The sequence below is a fragment of the Saimiri boliviensis genome, chromosome 5 (genome assembly GCF_048565385.1).
Source record: "Saimiri boliviensis isolate mSaiBol1 chromosome 5, mSaiBol1.pri, whole genome shotgun sequence".
Taxonomy (NCBI): Eukaryota; Metazoa; Chordata; class Mammalia; order Primates; family Cebidae; genus Saimiri; species Saimiri boliviensis.
This window is the reverse complement of record NC_133453.1, coordinates 37,073,066-37,093,708: the sequence shown is the minus strand read 5'-3', so window position 1 is coordinate 37,093,708 and position 20,643 is coordinate 37,073,066. Positions and strand designations below refer to the sequence as shown.

General features: G+C 41.5%; 1 pseudogene; it reads right to left on the bottom strand.

Annotated features, from left to right (window-relative positions):
- Positions 1-15,735: 15,735 nt before the first annotated feature.
- LOC101043940 (BUB3-interacting and GLEBS motif-containing protein ZNF207-like) lies at positions 15,736-17,449 on the bottom strand (annotated as a pseudogene).
- Between the last annotated feature and the right edge of the window lie 3,194 nt (positions 17,450-20,643).

The following is a 20,643-nucleotide window of genomic DNA, read 5'->3' as shown; positions in this document are numbered from 1 at the left end:
TTTGTCATGGGAAGGTCCCAAGAAACTCTCCTTTCTGAAAAAGCTCGTACCCTACTTTCACATCCTAATTTCTCTAAAATTCTGTTGAATTTTAATCTGAACTCAAAGCATTTTGTCTTTCAAAGGCCAATAATATCTACAAAGAAAAAAGGTATTACATTAACATTTCCAAATATATGAACTCTAGATACAAAGGGCAAAAACATAAACAGATTCTTTTCCAAAAAAATCAAGCCTCTGGAGAAACAATCATACACTCTGCAGTGTCTGTATGTTACACTGGGTACATTAGCTTGTTATTACCACTTCATTCCATATCTGTACTCTACTATATACTATCTAGCTAGCTATAGCTATAGTTTCTGTTGTGAGTTAAGTACTGTAAAGATACATTCAAATCCTAACCCCAGTATCTATAAATGTGACATTTTTGGAAATTGGGTCTTTGCAGATCTAACTGAGATAAGATGAGGTCAAACTGGATTAGGGTGGGCCTTAAATCCAATATGACTGATGCCCTTATAAAAAGAGGAACAGGCTGGGCTTACACCTGGAATCCCAGCACTTTGAGAGCCTGAGTCAGGTGGATCACCTGAGGTCAGGAGTTCAAGACCAGCCTGGCCAACATGGTGAAACGCTGTCTCTACTAAAAATACAAAAATTAGCTGGACATGGTGGTGGGCACCTATAATTCCAGCTACTTAGGAAGATGAAGCACCAGAATCACTTGACTACAGGAGGAAGAAGTTGCAGTGAGCCGAGATTGTGCTACTGTGCTCCAGCCTGGTGGCAGAGTGAGACTGTCTCAAAAAAAAAAAAAAAAAAAAAAAAAAAAAAAAAAAAAGAAGAAGAAGAAGAAGAACAGTTGGACACAGGGACCCAGAGACACAGGGGAGACACCACATGAAGATGCAAGAAGAGGCTGAATGATACCACTGCAAGTCAAGGAGCACCCAGGATTGCAACTACCAGAAGCTGAGAGAAGCATGGAACACCCCTGCCCTGCCTTAGAGCTCTCCAGAAGGAACCAACCTTACCAACACATTGATTTTGAGACTCCTAGCTTCCATAATTGTCAGAGAATACATTTTTCTTAAGTCACTCAGTTTTCAGTTCCTTGTTATGGTAGCCTTAGGAAACAAACACAATTTCTCTTACACTTTGGGAGAATAACTCAGTTCATTTAACAAACATTTATTCAGCACACAGGATCTGCCAGTTCTGCTAGGTGCTGTGAAGAGCACTGAAAATAAAACACTGTTGTGGGCGGGCGTGGTGGCTCACACCTGTAAGCCGTGGTGGGCAGATCACAAGGTCAAGAGATTGAGACCATTCTGGCCAACATGGTGAAACCTAGTCTCTACTAAAAACACAAAAATTATCTGGGAGTGGTGGCACCCGCCTGTAATCCCAGCTACTTGGGAGGCTGAAGCAGGAGAATAGCTTGAAATCAGGAGGCAGAGGTTGCAGCGGCAGAGATCATACCACTGCACTCCAGCCTTGCGACAGAGATTCCATCTCAACAAACAAAAAAAAAAACAAACAAAAAAACACAACAACACTGTTGCTGCTGCTCTGAGACTCTTATAGCCTTGTGGAGAGATTATGTCATTTGATGTGGCCAGGGAAGGAGGCCTGGACGGGGTACTGAGGAAGCAAGGAGGACATTTATTCCAGCTCAGGGTAAAGGGAAGATGTCATGGAAGAGATCATGCCTAAGAAGAATCTTAAAAGATTTACTCCGCTCTTGTGTCAGTTTGCCGAGAATGATGGTTTCCAGGTTCATCCATGTCCCTACAAAGGACATGAAGTCATCATTTTTGATGGCTGTGTAATATTCCATGGTGTATATGTACCACATTTTCCCTATCCAGTCTATCATTGATGGGCATTTGGGTTGGTTCCAGGTCTTTGCTATTGTAAATAGTGCTGCAATGAACATTCGTGTGCACGTGTCCTTATAGTAGAATGATTTATAATCCTTTGGATATATACTCAGTAATGGGATTGCTGGGTCAAATGGGATTTCTGTTTTTAGGTCCTCCGCATATTCTCACTCATAGGCGAGTGTTGAACAATGAGAACACATGGGCACAGGGAAGGGAGCACTACACACTGGGGTCCGTTGGCGGGAAATGGGGGAGGGACGGGGGGGTGGGGAGGTGGGAAGAGATAGCATGGGGAGAAATGACAGATACAGGTGAGGGGACGGAAGGCAGCAAACCACACTGCCATGTGTGTACCTATGCAACAATCTTGCATGTTCTTCACATGTACCCCAAAACCTAAAATGCAATTAAAAAAAAAAAAAGATTTACTCCGGAAAGGAAATCCACAGGCTAGTATGAGACAGTGTCTCAGTGTCTCTGCCACACCCATCGCTAAAGCAGTCTCTTCCTGCAGCGAGAGGGTTTAAATGACAAAATTAAAGCCATGTTGCACCATATTATGATTGTCTAGTGCTTTTCCACGACCTGAAGTTTCTCGTCAGTTGGATCTTATGGGAAAACAAAAAAAATTAAGATCATTTCTTCTGAGGCTTGAGTTTTTGGGGGAGAATCTGTTTATTTTTTGCCTTTTGTACATAGAGGTCATATAATTAGAAATGCTAGTGCAATACCCTTTTTTTTTTGTAGATATCATTGCCCTTTGAAGGACAAAATGCTTTTAATTCAGATTAATTGATTTTGGGCCGGGTGTGTAATTCAGATTAATTGATTTTGGGCCGGGTAGCTCATGCCTGTAATCCCAGCACTTTGGGAGGCAGAGGTGGGTGGATCACAAGGTCAGGAGTTTAAGACCAGCCCGGCCAAGATGGTGAAACCCCGTTCAACTAAAAATACAAGAATTAGCTCAGCATGGTGGCTCATGCCTGTAATCCCAGCTGCTTAGGAGGCTAAGGCAGGAGAATCGCTTGAAGCCAGGAGGCAGCGGAAGTTGCGGTGAGCCGAGATCGTGCCATTGCACTCCAGGCTAGGCAACAAGAGCGAAACTTCATCTCAAAAAAGAACATTATATATATATGGATTTTCTACGAGGTTATTGTTTATGCATAGTTTTACTTTTGTTTGTTTGTACTCTATAAACAATCTTGTAACCTGCGTTTTTCACAGAGCATTATTGCATAATGGGCAGACTGGGCACGTGAGACACAGTCCTGGGTAACCGGGAGCAGGAGACTCGTTCAACATGAAATCCATAAGGCATAGCTGGGCAGGAATTTGGAGAGCCGAGCAAGTGGATACTAAACACAAGGAAGGAAGAAAGGGAATTTCAGAAATTGGATAATGTTGCCAGGCATGGGGAGATACGAATTTGGGTTGAATGGAGGAAAAGAGCAGATTGCTGAAGTCCACCCAGTGACTTTTCCTAGGCCGTTTAACCACTGCACATGTGTGTTGGTTTTTGACTCATGATATTTGCTTAGTATCAGACCCCAGATACACATAGATTATGGATTTGGGGACTAAAATGAAGCATGTAAGGAAAAAGCAAAGGATTTTTCTCCTAGGAACCATAAAAGAAAAACAAATGTATTGGCTCTGTGTACTACAACAGGGTCTGAGGGGAACACACTGAACTCTACACTCTACAGTTGTTCTCAGTGTACATTTTACTTTCCGACAAATAGTGCCTCTAAGAATTGGTAGCATATTTGGCAAGATTAAATTCTAGGTTGGACACTGTGGCTCACACCTGTAGTCCCAGAACTTTGGGAGGCCGAGGCAGATGGATCACTTGAGGCCATGAGTTTGAGACCAGCCTGGCCAACATGGCAAAGCCCTGTCTCTACTAAAAATACAAAAAGTTGCCAGGCATGATGGCTTATGACTGTAGTCCCAGCTACTCAGGAGGCTGAGTGAGGAGAATTGCTTGAACCTGGGAAGCAGAGGTTGCAGTGAGCCAAGATCACACCATTACATCTCAGCCTGGGCAACAAGAGTGAGTCGTCTCAGGAAAAAAAAAAAATTTAGCTGGGTCTGGGCTCAGTGGCTCACACTTGTAAGCCCAGCACTTTGGAAGGCTGAGGTGGGTGGACCATGAGATCAATAGATCAAGACCATCCTGGCCAACATGGTGAAATCCCATCTCTACTAAAAATACAAAAATTAGCTGGGCATGGTGGTGTGCACCTGTAGTCCCAGCTACTCAGGAGTCTTAGGCACAAGAATTGCTTGAACCCAGCAGGCGGAGGAGGTGGAGGAGGTGGAGGTTGCAGTGAGCCGAGACCACTGTACTTCAGCCTAGGCAATAGGCAAGACTGTCTCAAAACAACAACAACAACAACAACAAAAGATTAAATTCTAATATATGGCTATATGGTAAATTTTATATCTAACATAGAACTCTGAGATATGAAGAGCAAAATACATGCTGTTGTTTCTCTTTGAAAACAGAATTTAAAAACATATTATTACTCATTGGAAAGAGTAATTAGTAACATCAAAATGGGAAATTATCTCAGTAAATAAATGCCCCAAGGTGGAATAGTTCCTATAAGCTAGTCCTTTGTGAGAACATTTTTTCCTAAAATCTCAAAGGAACTGGGATGGGCGCGGTGGCTCACGCCTGTAATCCCAGCACTTTGGGAGGCCAAGGTGAGTGGATCACAAGGTCAGGAGATCAAGACCATCCTGGCTAACATGGTGAAACCCCGTCTCTACTAAAAATACAAAAAATTAGTCGAGTGTGGTGGCCTGAGCCTGTAATCCCAGCTACTCAGGAGGCTGAGGCAAGAGAATTGCTTGAACCCAGGAGGCGGAGGTTGCAGTGAGCCAAGATTGTGCTACTGCACTCCAGCCTGGGTGACAGAGTGAGACTCTATCCGCACCACCACCAAAAAAAAAAAAAAAAATCTCGAAGGAACTGGCCACTGCTTAATCTGAGAGGGAGGTAGGACAGAACCTTAACACTTCTGCAGTAAGACACTTATGCCCTTATTCTTATAATCCTTTACTCTAAATTACTTGTCCAAGAATATCCAAGCTAATGCAGATTTTAGGCTTGAATATCAGAAGGCAAAAGGAAAAATTAATGGGTTGAAGTGCTCTTACTTTGACCATGACGTTTGAGTTTAGTTTAATTAAAGTAAACACATTAACAAGCCAAGGAGAAAGATACGGAAGAGACAGCATGTGAGAAGGGTGAACCAATCAGAGTGGGAGATCTGGGATGCGGACGTATCAAAATTCCAGGAAAGACTGTTTACCTTCCAGACTCCAGAACAGGAGATTGGAATTTGCAAAGGCGAAAACGATGAGAGCTGGGCCTTGTCAAGCAACATGATTTTCAGTTGCTTCATGAATACCTTGGGTTTGTTTTGATAACCAACATATCTTTTGTAACCCAGGCAAGAAGGAAAAATATGTGTCCTACTGAAGGAGCTGGACGAGATTGTGAGATGGGCTCTGAGCATTCTGGTTTCAAAGATCATTAAGACTCAACAAGTTTTCTTTTTGAGCAAGAGTTCAGGAAAAGTTTATACTGACTTCACAACTGGCTCCAACCAAAAGTTTCAGCGCCCATTTGTTGGAAGTATTAACTTACTTGACCCCTAGTTTGTACATAAAACTGGCTAAGGAGAAAGGAGGAAACATGAAAACGGATTTCAAAAATCCGGTTTTGAACTATGCCTGGCATGCTAAAATATTTAATTCTTCAACACTTGGCATTTACAGAAGAGGGTGGATTTAAACAGACCAGCTGGCTAATTACACGTTGCCAACATTCCTACTGGCTGCTTACTGGGTGAGTCCTGTTTATGTCAAAGTCTGACTCTGTCCTTTATCCCCTATCATGGTCAAGAAATGGAATCCCATGCATTTTACCTAATATGAAATGATCTGGTGAAACCCAAAGCAACAATGACCACTTTACTTTCTTGGTGAGCTGGACAAGGCAGGTGGTACTTGAAGGTTGTGGAGAAGTCTCTTGACAGGCTTAAATTTATGAACAACTAAGATTTCAGCTTACCACCCTCCCCACCTCCTTTTATTTCTTTTTTTTTTTATTGCATTTTAGGTTTTGGGGTACATGTGATGAACATGCAAGATTGTTGCATAGGTACACACATGGCAGTGTGGTTTGCTGCCTTCCGTCCCCTCACCTGTATCTGTCATTTCTCCCCATGCTATCTCTTCCCACCTCCCCACCCCCTGCCCCTCCCCCATTTCCCACCAACGGACCCCAGTGTGTAGTGCTCCCCTCCCTGTGTCCATATGGTCTCATTGTTCAACACCCGCCTATGAGTGAGAATATACGGTGTTTGATTTTCTGCTCTTGTGTCAGTTTGCTGAGAATGATGGTTTCCAGGTTCATCCATGTCCCTACAAAGCACCTCGTTTTATTTCTTTATTTAGAGACAGCATCTTGCTCTGTCACCCAGGCTGGAATGCTGGGGTGTGTTCCTAGCTTACTGCAGCCTCAAAATCCTGACCTCAAATGATCCTTCTGTCCCAGCCTCCCAAAGTGCAGGGCCCAGCTCCTTTCAGTGAAGATATATATATATATTTCTTTTTGAGACAGAGTCTCGTCTCGTACTGTCTTCTGGGCTGGAGTGCATTGGCGTGATCTCAGTTCGCTGCAACCTCTGCCTACTGGGTTCAAGCAATTCTCCTGCCTCAGCTTCCTGAGTAGCTGGGATTACAGGTGCATGCCACCACACCCAGCTAATTTTTTTTTTTTTTTTTCAGTAGAGACCGAATGGGGTTTCACCATGTTGGCCAGGCTAGTCTGGAACTCCTGACTTTGTGATTTGCCTACCTTGGCCTCCCAAAGTGCTGGGATTACAGGTGTGAGCCACCGCTCCCAGCCTAGTGAAGGTAATTTCTTATCCTTAATTAAGATATTGTGAAGGCTGGGCACAGTGGCTCATGCCTGTAATTCCAGCACTTTGGAAGGCCGAGGTGGGCAGGTCTCTTGAGCCCAAGAGTTAGAGATTAGCCTGGGCAACATGGTTAAACCCCATCCTTACGAAAAATATACAAATGAGCCAGATGAGCCATGTGTTGTGGTGTGCACCTGTAGTCCCGGCTACTTGGGAGGCTGAGGTGGGAGAATCACTTGAGCCTGGGGTGGGGGGTTGAGGTTACAGTGAGTCATGATCAGACCACTGCACTCTAGCTTGGATGACTGATGGCAAATTCAAGGCTAGATTTTTCATACCGAAAAGGAAAGCAGAAACTGACTTCTGGAGACCCTATCTGTCTTGAATCCTAGCTGAGCCCTGTGGGTAAAATGAGGGTTGAGCTAAGCATAATGGATGAGTATGAAGTGGAGGTAGGCCCTTTTTATTGTGTGTGTGTGTGTGTGTGTGTGTGTGTGTGTGTGTGTGTGTGTTTTTTAAAAGAACCTCCAGTGGATTGCTCAGAAAAGGAACCAAGTATAAACTCATGATGGAGCATTGAAGAGAATGACGTGCTGAGGTAGAGGGAAGTGAGGCACATGCTGGATGTATCACCAAAGTTCATGCATAAGAGGTGGGTCAGACAAAGAGGCAAGCTCTGGTAGGAATTGTAAACAGTGTCTCCAGGCAGGACTATTAGCTAACATAAATATGAGAGGGTATAAGACCATAGGAAATAGTGGGGACTGTGCCAAATTGCAGAACATATATCTAGTCTAAAGACATTTTAATTAAATAAATTTTTGAAAAGTAAAAACACTGTGCTAACCAGACAAAGCATACCTGTGAGCTGTTTTTTGCTGAAGGGCTACAAATTTGTGCCTGCTATCTAGTTAGAGCTCAACGTTGAAGGTCTGAATTTTTGGGTTGCACTTAATTTGTTAAAAGTGTCTTGCTGGCTGGGCGTAGTGGCTCATGCCTGTAATCCCAGTACTTTGGGAGGCTGAGGTGGGTGGATTACCTGAGGTCAAGAGTTCGAGAGCAGCCTGGCCAATATGGAGAAAATGTGTACTAAAAATATAAAATTAGCTGGGCGTGGTGGCACATGCCTGTAATCCTAGCTACTTGGGAGGCTGAGGCTGGAGAGTCACTTGAACCTGGGAGGTGGAGGTTGTGGTGAGCTGAGATCACACTATGGCACTCCCACCTGGGCAACAAGAGCAAAACTCTTCTCAAAAAAAAAAAAAAAAAAAAAAAAAAAAGTGGCTTGCAAAACTCCTTTATACAAGAGGAAGCGATTGTCCAAACTTTCTGCATGTTCTAAAATTATGTAAAAACAATTTTCCTATCCCCTTTCCAGTGCCATTAAATGAAGTGTCCTTGGAAGAAAGATGTTCATCTGGAAATTGCTAGGTGGGGATTGCCCTTCACTTTTCTTTCTTTTTTTAAAATTATTTTATTATTTTTTTTTTATTGCCCTTCACTTTCTCAATGAATAGCCAGCAGTAACTACTCAGTCCCTCCCTCACCCACCCTGCCCCAACCTCAGGAGTTATCAGCACACCACTCTGAATTGCTCCTTAATCCCAGGTATACTAGGCTCTGCTATTTACTTCCCAAATCCCAGTGGCAATGTAAAGGAAGCAAACCATCATAACAGTGAGTTTTAAGTCAGTTTTGTGAATAAGCCCAAAAGTTTTTGTTGATAAGAGAGATTACTTCGTTGCTTTGTATAAATAAATCAAAATAAATTCCTCTGAAGGTGGGTGCTCCTATGGGGAGAAGTTTGAATGGATATGATTTACAGTAGGGATAGTAATATTTAGACAAGTTTGCAATTATGGCCTTTTAAGTCCTCTAAGGCTCTAGAGCCTAATTTTTAGATCCTTCATCTGAGAATTTCTTTCTAAACTCCTCAATAAGAATATTACTAAAAAATATCTTTAATACATAGTATATATTCTTAAGCACATCTGTGCAAATGTTTCCTCTGGCTAAACCACAGCCTTCAGGATCTTTTGCTACAGTTATAAATACCCATGCTCCAGCCTACCACAGTAAAAGCGACACCAGCAAACAGTTACCAACCACTTATGGTGTATCTAGTATACTATGTATGTAAAAAGTGAAACAGAAATATGTATCAGCCAGGTGATACAAAGAAAAGGGCTATTAGACTAGCTGCAGTAAAGGGTTAGGAAAGTGGGAGGGAGCCAGACAATAGGAGTTTTGCTAGCTAGACGGAGGAGTTCAGATATTTTCCTGGAGGTAGGGAGCCAATGAAAGATTTTGAGTAGGGAAAAGAAATGATGGAAGAGGGTTTTGGAAAGCTTAACTAGGCAGACGTCTGCAGGATGATTCAGAAGGGGACAGACTAGAGGCTTGGAAATCAATAATAATGATAAATTCAAGCATTAAATCATCGAGACCAGCCTGGCTAACACAGTGAAACCCTGTCTCTACTAAAAATACACACACACACACACACACACACACACACACACACACAGAGTTAGCCTATAATCCCAGCTATTCAGGAGGCTGAGGCAGGGAATAACTTGAAGTTGGGAATCGGAGGTTGCAGTGAGCCAAGAGTGTGCCACTGCACTCCAGCCTGGGCGATAGTGTGAGACTTTGTCTCAAAAAAAAAAAAAAAGAAAAAGAAAAAGAAAAAAAAAAAAAAGACTTAACACTGACAATAGGATACTGAGCTACAGTGGGGAATAGCTAACATTAACTGCATGCTGTCCATATGTGTTGTGAGTGAGTGCTTTATATGCATTAGTTAATATTTACAACAACATGTAGAGGTGGATGATAGTAAATATCACTCTTTTTCATATAAAGAAACTGAGGCTTAGAGCTGTGAAAACACTTGCTCAATGTTAACTGGCTAAGAATTATTTTTTATATATTTTTCTAAATTAAAAAAAATTTCATTTCCTAATTTTTAAAATCCTGGCAACTTTCATCTAAGGCTAAGAAGTATTAGAGCTGGAATTCAAACCCAGGTAGTCTGGCTTTAGAGCCTTTGCATTCAGTCAAGCTCTACAATGACTTTCAGCTACTTGTAGCCGAGGGTCCCAGACCCTGGTTCTCCTCTGCCACTGTGGTAAGGCTGGGACCCAGCCTGGGACTGTTATCACCCTGCCTCATTGTCTATTTTGTTTGTCCACAGATCTGTTCCTCAGACAGCACCCTTGCCCAGGTATTAACTTCAAGAAACTCAAAACACTTGCCAAGGCTTCGATCTATTTCAAAGGAAACTTGTGAGCAAAGAAGGGGAAAAGATGAAACATAAATACCACGCAAATATCCCTCATGACTGCTCACCACATCCTAGTAGAAGAAGAAAGGAAATTCAGGTCTTTCTGCCCTGTTGCTTGCCATTGGACATTAATGATGTCACTTGCCTGGCCTCATTGGCCTTGGTTCAGTGGTTTTAAGATGCATTTACTTCCCAGATGGGCGAATAGGAGCCCATGTAATTTAAATTGTTCAGTGTTTTACCAGCATCCTTTTGTTACCAACAGATGGAGATTTATTGTGAACTTGAACTGACTACATGTTTTTTCAAAGCTACTGTGAAAGATCCCAAACATTTTGAGCCTGTAGGTCATCCAGGCAAATACAATCTTGTAAAAATAAAACCAAGAATAGATGTTTACCATGATTTTTTGATTTTTTTAATTTTTAAAAGTTTATTTTGAGACAGGGTCTCACTCTGTTGCCCAGGCTGGAGTGCAGTGGCACAATCTTGGCTCACTGCAACCTCTGTCTCCCAGGTTAAAGCAATTCTTGTGACTCAGCCTCCCACATAGCTGTGACTACAGGCATGTGCTATCATACCTGGCTAATTTTTGTATTTTTTAGTAGAGATGAGGTTTCACCCTGTTGGCCAGGCTAGTCTCAAACCCCTGACCTCAAGTAATCTGCCCACCTTGGCCTCTGAAACTGCTGGGATTACAGGAGTGAGCCACCACACCCGACCTGCCATTGAAATTTTTAAAAATACATTTGTTCTTAACAAATTAAAAGCCTACTGCAGAGTCAACCAGAAGGTGACCTAATTAGATTATGTTTAAATTAAGGTAATTCCATACAGGTTGCATAGAATAATTTATTTACTTTTATCTTTATGAAATTTTTCTGTATAAAGATAGTTATGAACTTAACATTAATTTTGGTTAGGACTCTAAATTATGTTTACTCTTTTTACACTTCCTTCCTAATAATAAATGCTACAGTGTTAGTGTTAGAGGAATTCAGTCGTAGAAAAACAGAGAATACTTTAATTGCAGACCTAAACTATTTACGAATTCTTGTCATCATCTCTTACAATGGAGGAGCTTAACACACACGTATTTGACACTAATTTCAGCAAAACATGTATTGAGGTTATGCACACAACTGAATCCACATGGTGAGGTGTTATTGCTAGGTTGCATTCTCTGAGTTATATCAAGAATAATTTGTTTACTGTTTTAGTAGGATGACCTCTGTACTACTCAGAGGTCAGGCCTAGCTACATTCTGCTGCATCAGCAGATCAACCTATTGATTAATTGTTGAGTCTTTTTTTAAGTTTAAACTTTGGCCAGGCAGTGATTGAAATAGATTTATTTTTGCAAGTAAGCAGATTACAGAGGCAAGCAGCCTTAGAAGGACTATTGAGAAATCTTGAAATCATTTTGTTTGGAAAGTTAAACAAATGTCTTTATTTCATAAGATAAACATCTAAATCAGAGTGGGTGCACAAGCAGTTCTCTAGTTGTTAACATTTAAATATGCGTTAGTACACTTGTCAATTTTCTATAAAAATATGTTCCTGAGGCCGGACGCAGTGGCTCCTGCCTGTAATCCCAGCACTTTGGGAGGCTGAGGTGGGCAGATCAGGAGGACAAGAGACCGAGATCAACCTGGCCAACATGGTGAAACCCCATCTCTACTAAAAATACAAAAATTAGCTGGGCGTGGTGGTACATGCCCATAGTCCCAGCTACTTGGGAGGCTGAGGCTTGAACCCAGGAGGTGGAAGTTGCAGTGAACTGAGATTGTGCCACTGCACTCCAGCCTAGGTGACAGAGCAAGACTTTGTCTCAGAGAAAAAAAAAAATCTGTAATATCAAAGTTTTTTTTCTTTGAGTCTTACTGCAACACCCAGGCTGGAGTGCAATGGAAATGAAGCAATCTCAGCTCACTGCAACCTCTACCTCCCAGGTTCAAGCAATTCTCCGGCCTCAACCTCTAGAGTAGCTGGGAATACAAGCACATGCCAGCACACCTAGCTGATTTTTGTATTTTTAGTAGAGACAGAGTTCACCATATTGTCCAGGCTGGTCCCGAACACCTGACCTCAAGTGATCCACCCTCCTCGGCCTCCCAAAGTGCTGAGATTACAGGCATGAACCAGTGCGCCCTGCCAACGTCAAGGATATTAAGCTCATGAAACTAGTTTAAATAATTTTAAGTAATCCCTATTTGATTTAGTATGGGTCTCATTTTAGTTAAAAAGTAGGACTTTTTTTTTTTTTTTTTTTTTTGAGACGGAGTTTCGCTCTTGTTACCCAGGCTGGAGTGCAATGGCGCGATCTCGGCTCACCGCAACCTCCGCCTCCTGGGTTCAGGCAATTCTCCTGCCTCAGCCTCCCGAGTAGCTTGGATTACAGGCATGTGCCACCATGCCCAGCTACTTTTTTGTATTTTTAGTAGAGACGGGGTTTCACCATGTTGACCAGGATGGTCTTGATCTCTTGACCTTGTGATCCACCCGCCTCGGCCTCCCAAAGTTCTGGGATTACAGGCTTGAGCCACCGCACCCGGCGACTTTTTTTTTTTTTTTTTTTTTTTAACAATAGAGAAAGTTCATCAAATCTTTGAGGAGAAGTTTAACATTTAGGTCACTCTTCTTAATAATATTGAGTTTGTAGAACTGATATTGATCGAGAACTAAGTATTCTGTTTCTTCTTAGGAGTTTAAAAAATTGATTTCAGAGAATAAATTTTTAAAAGCCAAACTTCTCCAAATCCACATTTCTTATTACATTTTACTTTATATTATTTTACTGTATTTTTCTTAATATTTTGCCCACACACTTGAGGGTTATTTTTTCATTTAAATAATAAAATTCTTTAAAATGGGTTTTGGGCTGATGAAATCTTTTTTTTTTTTTTTTTTGAGAAGGAGTCTCATTCTGTTGCTCAGGCTTGAGTGTAGTGCTATGGTCTCAGCTCACTGCAACCTCTGCCTCCCAGGTTCAAGTGATTCTCCTACTTCAGCCTCCCAAGTAGCTGGGACTACAGGCGCACACCTGGCTAATTTTTGTATTTTTAGTAGAGATGGGGTTTCACCATGCTGGCCAGGCTGGTCTCTAACTCCTGACCTCGTGATCTGCCTGTCTTGGCCTCCCAAAGTGCTGGGATTATAGGCTTGAGCCATTGCACCCGGCCTTGGCTGATGAAATCCTAAAAATAATCTGTTTCTTAAAATTTTAGACCCATGTTGTATACAAACATCTTGTAATAAAAGACTCAGTGATATTGTATGAAAGGTCCCCTCAGCACGCTTCCCATCCTCATGATACATCCTGAGGGGTTTACACACACACACAGCTCTGTTGACAAGTGGACAAAGTACTTCCCAGTTCCCTCTTCCCCCACATATCTATTTTATTTTCATAACATTCATTTTTTGATAAACCTTTAATGGACTTGATATGATAAATGATGCTTGTCTCTTCCAAATCAACAGTTTAGAGGTAAATTAACAGTTGAAGCAGCTGGGTGTAGTGGCTGATGCCTGCAATCCCAGCACTTTGGGAGGCCGAGGTGGGTGGATCACCTGAGGTCAGAAGTCTGGTTAACAGACCAGACTGGTTAACAGGGTGAAACCTTGTATCTATTTCAAAAATTCAAAAATTAGCTGTGTGTGGTGGCAGGCACCTGTAATCCCAGCTACTCAGGAGGCTAAGGCAGGAGAATCATTTGAACTGGGAAGGTGGAGGGTGCAGTGAGTCCTCATCACGCCACTGCACTGCAGCCTGGCTTACAGGGCAAGATTCAGTCTCAAAAAAACAAAAACAAAAAAACAGTTGAAGCAACTGATTAAACAATTATGTCTCATTAGGGACTCTTTCATCTGGCTGTATTACTCTTGTTCACTGTCGGGAAATTCTTCGTGTTCAGGAGAATCTAGAGATGCATTCTGTTTACATTGTCAGGACCATAAACAATTTATTTCTGTCTCATGTTATTATTTCTATGATCAAGAGGACCAGGGCTCTTGAAAACCTTACAGAGAGGGTCACCTGAAACAGATTTTGATGACTTTCAACCATTCCTTTCCTGTCTGTCTTGCCCTCTCTTCCCCTCTTCTTTACTTCCATTCGTTTCTTTTTCTTTTTCCTGTTTGTTAGGAATCCATGATTGTTGTTGATTTTAGGGGTAAACCCAGAATCCATTTTAGTGAGGGTTCTTCAGAGAGACAGAATTAATTATATATGTATATAAATATATAATTTTATATATAATATATACATATCTAATTATAAAATGTCTTTATATATAATGTGTCTCTATATTACTATATATAATTAATATTTATATTATATATGTTGTGTGTAAAGTTTTTCTTTTTGGTGCCAAAAAGAAAAATTAGTACTGGGACAAAGGATCTCTCAGCAAAGCAATTCTTTTTACTTCCTGCAGAAAGGGTACTCTTGTTAGCAATCCTGCCACGAGAGTACAACGAACAAAGGAAAGCAGACACATTTATTTCTTACGAATTTGGGGTTGTCCTTACTGCTATGTCTGATCTCCATTGGCTGGAGCCAGACCTCACAATCTAAACTAAAACCTGGTTGGCTAATAACTTAATAACTTGAAACTCTTCTAAACAGGTTAAAGCAAGAGAAAAAAAAAAAAAAAAAAAAAAAAAAAAGGAAGTCCAAATAAGGAAGGGGCACAGGTTGTGAACTGGGACATACCTGTGAGCACATCCAGCACAGATAATCTTGGTTAAAGTACAAGGACGTAGAATGTACTACATGCCTGTAGGCATGTATAACAGCTATAGGATAGGGCTTCTAGCAAACAAGCAAGAAGGCTTTTGAAGAAAGTGTTTAAAACAAACTATTATTTCTAACACTTATGAATTGTTCTTAGACAAGAAAGGAAACTTTGAAGAGGAACTTTTCTACTTCCTACTATATATATTGCATCGATTGCATTGATAACTATACATTTTATTATGTGGACATGTACCATGGCATGCATCTGTACAAACCTTTCAAGCAGTGGTCCACAGCTGGGTTATGAATAAAAAGGCATACTTTTTTTCTCATTTTATTACAATGAAGTTTACCAGTATAGAAAAGTCACATGACATTGGTGGGTCAGATTTCTTGAACCCTGCAACATGAGGAACTCTAAATAAATTAAATATTATTACACATTCAGACTTCAATGTACAAGTTCTTGGAAACAGTTATGGCCCTCACTAAGCTAGGTTGGTGACATGAAGTCCAACAGCATCTGAAATGCTGTGAAGGCATAACTTTACAAATAGCAATGCAAGCTTACAGAACTTGCCTTTATTAAGGTGACATGTTCATGTAATTCCAATATCTTCACGATTTAATAAACTAAATTTACTATATTTTGCTTCTAAAAACCTAGATGAAACATCAAAAAGAAGCCATACAGTATAAATTGCAACTTCAGGAAAATTTCCTGCTTTATTATTCCAAATAATTTTTCCTATGTAAAATAAATGTCCAATAGTTCCTGGTATATGGGAAGATAATATTTGTTAAAGTCACAATGAAGCCTTGTTGACAGAAGGTTGGCTATATAAACAGCACAACTTGAGAAAAGGTTTTATCTTCAAACCTATTAGACTGGGTGAGGTAAGATCAGTAATAGCCACCTTGCGATTCTCATCGGAGGTCGAGAAGGTCCACCCTGGTAAGGGGGCATCATTGGCGGTCCCTGTCCATACAGGGGCATAGCACCAGGAAGGTATCCTGGCATGCCTTGATGATGACCGCTATACTGACTATGAGGTGGCACTGGGGGTCTCATTCCTTGTTGCTATGGGATGCCTGGCTATGGTAGTATCATACCTCCAATTGGTCCAACTGGTAGATTACATATGGGGACCTGTCCTTGCTGAGGAAGATTACGCTGATATCGAGGTAACTGTGCCCTTCTCTCTTCCAGGTATACAGCCTCACCTGGATGTATAAACTTACTGTTTGCCTTGGTTATTCTAAGTGTAGCAGGCTTACTTGCTATTGAAGCTGCTGGTTTAGTTGCAGTACTATTTGTTGTACTAGTGGTTGAATCTGTAGACTATGTATAAGCAGGGAATGTAGGGGTTCTGTAGTTGTTGCAGGGGTACTATTTGTTTGAAATCTGTCCCAACAGGTCCTTGGACAGCTGCCTGAGCCTGTCCAGCACTGGGAAAAAGAGGCTTAGTAACTGGAGGCTGTGGAACAGGTACAGTTGCTGTTGGTGCAGGTGGTCTATTAAGAATACCTGGCACTGAAACAGTCTGTGCTTGGGTCACTGGAGGAATTCCAGGACGGGAATGGGGGTGAGGGGAATACCTGGTAACATTCCAGGCATCAGAGATGGTATATTCCTGGCCCAGGTGGCATATTCCACCCATCATTATGTTTTCACCGCAAAGTGACTGGGTGCATTTTCTCCGATGATGCAATCTAAGTGGCATGCCTGGCATAACTAGTGGCATTCCTGGCATCAGAGGAGGATGACCTGGCATTAGTGGAGCTATGCCGGGAGGCATTCCTCGTGCTCCTGGTACTGGTGACAGTCCTGGCTGCACCACTGGGGGAATATAACCTTGTTGATGTTGAACAGGCTGTGGTTGAAATAAAGTTGAGGCTGCAGAATCGTTATCATCATATTCATCAGAATCATCTTGTTGCTTCTTTCCTTGACTTTCTTGTGTTTTCTGTTCAAAAAGTCATCATCTTTCCTCCACGTCTTTTTCTTTTCTTTCTTTTTTTGAGAAGGAGTCTTGCTCTGTTGCCAGGCTGGAGTGCAATGGAGTGATCTCAGCTCACTGCAACCTCTGCCTCCCGGGTTCAAGTGATTCTCCTGCCTCAGCCTTCAAAGTAGCTGGGACTACAGGCCCGTGCCACCATACCCAGCTCATTTTTGTATCCTTAGTAGAGATGGTGTTTCACCATGTTGGCCGGGATGGTCTTGATCTGTTGACCTCGTGATCCACACACCTAGGCCTCCCAAAGTGCTGGGATTACAGGCTTGAGCCACTGCATCTGGCCTTTATTCATGTCTTTTTAATGGATCTCTTTTCCATGCCCATGCTGTATATATGGCATATGTCCATACCATATGTCTGTTCTCCCAGGTATTGCATTTGGTACAGCGTCTATTGTTTCTTTATGCACGTGCATGCAATGAATAGCTAAGCCAGGTCCTGGATACAATTTCTTGTGACATATATGACATTTAAAATGCTTTGCTTTTTGGTGCTGTATATGGGTCGTCTCATCATCAAAATCTCTATACAATACCAGCACCATGGCTTCAGCTGTTTCTTCTTCTTCTTGTGACCCATACTGTGCTCTACCAACAAAGTAAAAAAGAGGAGAAAAGCAGCAGGAGAAACACGGTGAAAAATCACTCATGTTCCCAACCCAGTGGTTACCACCGCGTCCCGCAGGAAGCAGACACAAAATGCTATATTGCATTATAAATACATACTTATAAGTATATTTAAGAGTGTTTGTAAGTATTATAAGTGTATTATAAATATACTTTATTTATTTTTTGAAGATGGAGTCTTGCTCTGTTGCACAGGCTGGAGTGCAGTGGCCTCATCTTGGCTCACTGCTAACTCTGCCTCCCAGCTTCAAGCAATTCTCCTGCTTCAGCCTCTCGAGTAGCTGGGACTACAGATGCATGCCACCACATCTGGCTAATTTTTGTATTTTTAGTAGAAACAGGGTTTCACCATGTTGGCCAGGCTGGTCTCGACTCCTGACCTCGTGATCCACCTGCCTCAGCCTCCCAAAGTGCTAGGATTACAGCTGTGAGCCACTGTGCCTGGCCTATACTTATATTTATATTATATAACATATAACTGATTTTATATATAATATATAAAAATTTATACATATTTATCATATAATTTTTATATAAATATTTTTATAATATATAAAATATATTATATATAAAATCAGTTATATATTATATATAATTTGCATATATATAGACAGAGAAAGAGAGAGAGAGGATAAGGGATTTTTAAAATTATTATTATTTTTTTCTTAACATCTTCTTCTTGAATTAAGGATAAGGGATTTATTAGGGGAACTTGGCTCCATTATGGAGGCTGACAAGTCCAATGATAGGCTGTTTGCAAGCTGGAGAACCAGGAAAGCCAACAGCATGACTCAGTTCAGTTCTGAAGGCCTTGGAATCTATAACTCTCAGTCTAAGGTTGAAGGCCCAAGTCCCAAGGAGGTGGCTGGTGCAAGTCCTAGAGTCCAAAAGCCCAGAGAACCTGCAGTTCTGACACTGAAGAGCAGGAGAAAGATGCCTCACCTCCAAAAGAGACAGCGTAGACTTTACAAATGGAGTCACATTTCCCTAGCGGATTATATCCAAATGCCAGTGAGCACTGATTTTGTGACATTGTGACCCAGTGAGTTCAGAGGCAGAGAGATTCACATTCACATCTAGCACTTGCTTGCTTTGTGGCTACAGCAAATAACTTAATCTAGCTAACCTCAAATTGTTCAGTAAAATAGGAGTGATAAGATTGGTTGTTGTGAGGAACTAATGAAATGGTGTATGTCACATTTCCTGGTAGTTTTTATTACCACTGTGTGAGCAGTACTTGCCTTGGGGATGGTGTCGTGGAGACAGGAAATCTCAGTAGATTTTGATCACTGGCTTGGCTTCTGCAGAGACACTTCCGGAATTTAGAAAAGTTTTTGTGAGGAAGTAGAGAAAGGAGGGATCAAATGTAAAGTGACTCAGACAATTCATTGGGTGAAACATTTTGAATTAGACAGAAAAGCTCAAAAGGGGTAAGCACAAAAAGTTTACAGGACAAAATCAAAATGCTGAGATGCAAGGTGGGAAAGGTGGGCTTCAGCTTCTGTGACAGCCCTGCTAGAATGAGTTCACTAAGTGCTGTTTATTTATAAAGTCAGTAAGATAGTGGGACACATGGAAGGCAAAGGGCAGGAAGTGGCTTGTCAGCTTTTCCCAGCACTGGGCTGACCTCAACTGTGGCTACTTTGTGTCTCCCTTTTAAGGAGGATGTTGGGAACTGGCAGAGCTCCAGAGAAGAGCAAAAATGTAATTAAGGCTTGGAAAATAAAGGCTGTGAGGAAAGACCAGAAAGCTGTAGGGTTATTTAGCTTAGACAAGAAAGGTCTAACTGATTTGAAGGGTCATTAACAGAAAGACATGGGTTGTTTCTCATCTTCACAAACAACAGGACAAGAGGAAAGCAGCTCACATTGCACTGGAGAAGGGTTTGGGCTGTGAGAATTGTTAACAAGGAGGCTCTCAAGCTTCCTGCTGGCAATTGAAAAAGAAAATGGATTAAAGTGTAACTACTGTGTGTCCACCCATTCATTCACATTGACTTGTGAAGGGAGAGTGAAGGTGATTTCAGAGATACCTCTGTACTTTTGAAAAGAAACCTGTTGTCTCCTCTTCATCTGAACTCATTTAGTTGTTTACTATTTAAATCCAGGTATTCACAAAAAGTTAGTTTGAAGGTCTAGATGCAAATTAGATGGGTTCCGAACTTTCTAGATAAGGACTTGCCTTGTTAGGTTGGTTTTGACCAGCACAATCTTTTAGGCCAGGCTTATTCACTACATCTCAGGAGAAACTATATTTGGTTGTGACTTTTGGGAAGAGTCGGATAAACCCCAGTGCTGGCATCCATATTATTGCACAGCAAGGCTGCAATGATCTGAACCCGCAGGTCTCTCTGTCTTTCATTTTGGCACTTTGGCTGGCAATAGAAAAGGTGGAGCCCTGCAAGGATTATGAGGAGTTTCAGCTCAGGATGTGGTGGTGTCCAAGTTAGAGAGAGAGAGGAGTACATTTGTTTCTGTAAATATGTGGTCTCTCAATGCTTCCTGCTATGCTTCCAATTTAGGTGACTGAATTCTGCCACAAAGTGAGGGCATGCTTCGTGAGAATTTTTTTTTGAGACAGAGTCTTACTCTGTCCCCCAGGCTGGAGTGCAGTGGTGTGATCTCACCTCACTGCAACCTCCACCTCCTGGGTTCAAGCAATTCTCCTGCCTCAGCCTCCCAAGTAGCTGGGGCTACAGATACGCGCAACCATACTCAGGTAATTTTTTTTTTTTTTTTTTTGGTATTGTTTTTTAGTAGAGACAAGGTTTCACCATGTTGGTCAGGCTGGTCTCGAGTTCCTAACCTCCAGTATATCCGCTATGGTCTCCCCACGTGCTGGGTTTACAGGTGTGAGCCACCCCCCCCACCCCGCCTTAGTGAGGATTTCAGAAAGACTCAAAGAGCTTTACCCATCGTATTTCTGTTCTTTTTTTCCATCTACCATCCTTTCCATTAGCATTGCTGTTATTAATTTTCAATTATCTTAGTACTGCAGAACAATATATCTTGGGATATTTCCATGTTTTTGTGTATAGCTATACTTTCTTTGTTTTAACCACTGCTCATTTATTCTTTGGTATAGATATACTGTCATTTATTTTTGATATCATTTAAAAATACTTTAGTAATAATACTGAAGGCACAA